A 1,804-nucleotide genomic window follows, 5' to 3' on the forward strand; every position below is an offset into this window, starting at 1 on the left:
ACTTTTAATGCCATTCCGATCAAAATTCCACCGGTATTTTTCAAAGAGCTGGAGCAAATAATCCTATAATTTGTATGGAATCAGAAGAGACTCCAAATTACTAAGGAAATGTTGAAAAACAAAAACAAAACTGGCGGCATCACATTACCCGATTTCAAGCTTTACTACAAAGCTGTGATCACCAAGACAGTGTGGTACTGGCATAACACTTTTTTTTTTTTCATTTATTTTCTAACAGCCTCTTTGGATTCTTGGTTCCACAAATTGTAGATAACAGAGTTCAGCAGTGGGGTGACCACAGTGTAGGAGACAGAAATTATCTTGTTGATCTCAGGTGACAGGTGGTCATTGAGGTGAACGTACATGGAGATCATATTTCCATAGTAGATAGTGACAACAGCCAAATGGGAGCCACATGTGGAAAAGTTCATCATCAAGTCAGAGGCTGGGGGAGTTCTCAGTATGGTAAATACAATGAATACAGGACACAAGTGTGAGAAAAAAATCAAATGCACAGTACTGCAATTGACAGGATAAAGATGACCATCCTGTTAATACACACACTAGAACATGTAAGCTGCATGAAGGGAGGGAGGTCACAGAAGAAATGATTGGTCTGCTTAGGATCACAGAAATCCAACCTGGAAATTATTAGGGAGGGCATAAATCCTGTGCTAACACCTGTCAACCAGGAGATTTGCCACCAACTTGGTGCAGATCTCAGGACTCATCAGGAAGAGTTGTAAAATGGGTTGTAGATGGCCAGATATGGTCATAGGACATCGTGGCCAGAACAAAGCAGTCAGCACCCCCAAAGCACACAAAAAAGTAAAGCTGTGCCATCCATACAGGTAGGGAAGGAGATGGCTTGGCCATAAGAAAACAAGTTGGGTAAAAGAGGGGATGCAATAGTGGATGTATACCAGATCTCCAGAAAGGAGAGGTGTTTGAGAAATACACACATGGGTGAGTGCAGTCTCTGGTCCTGGCTCACCCATGCAATAATGACATTTCCTGTGACTGTGGAAAGTAGGTGAATAGGAAAATAGCTAAAAGCAGTTTCTGCCATTCAGGATTTTTCTAGAATCCTAGCAGCTGAAAGTCAGTGACACTAGACATATTTAGGAGCATCATTGTCTGTGGAAGGAAAACGTTTTGAAAAAACACTATACACAGCCACCCAAATATTTGTAGTTCTTCATGTATAGCAGTTCAGAGACTATTTTTTAATAGTTTAGATCTTTGTGTACAACATTTTATAGGAACAAGTGCATAATTTCACCTTGGTTTTCTAGGAAAATACTTTGGTATCACAAGCTGAAACTGGATATTAGATTTTTTTTAAAGATTTTGTTTATTTATTTGACAGAGAGAGCTTACAAGTAGACGGAGAGGCAGGCAGAGAGAGAGAGAGGAGGGAAGCAGGCTCCCTGCTGATCAGAGAGCCCAATGTGGGGCTCGAACCCAGGAAACTGTGATCATGACCTGAGCCGAAAGCAGAGGCTTTAACTCACTGAGCCACCCAGGCGCCCCTGGATATTAGATCTTGGAAAGAACGTCATCAAATTCCACTCATGCTCTCTGAAATTTAAAAGTCTTAGGTATAAATATTAAAAAAATATTCAACTCTGATGGAAACCAAATTTGGAAACTGAAAATGATAACAATGATTTTTAAGGGTGCTTGGGTTGCTCAGAGTGTTAAAGCCTCTGCCTTTGGCTCAGGACATGGTCCAGGTGTTCTGGGGTTGAGCCCCACATCGGGCTTTCTGCTTGGCAGGGAGCCTGCTCCACCCTCCCCCTCA

At 41.7% G+C, this 1,804-nt stretch overlaps 1 pseudogene; it reads right to left on the reverse strand.

The window, feature by feature from the left end:
- Window positions 1-218: 218 nt before the first annotated feature.
- Window positions 219-1,134, reverse strand: LOC123939180 (annotated as a pseudogene).
- Window positions 1,135-1,804: the final 670 nt, after the last annotated feature.

The sequence above is a fragment of the Meles meles genome, chromosome 3 (assembly GCF_922984935.1).
Source record: "Meles meles chromosome 3, mMelMel3.1 paternal haplotype, whole genome shotgun sequence".
NCBI classification, from domain to species: Eukaryota; Metazoa; Chordata; class Mammalia; order Carnivora; family Mustelidae; genus Meles; species Meles meles.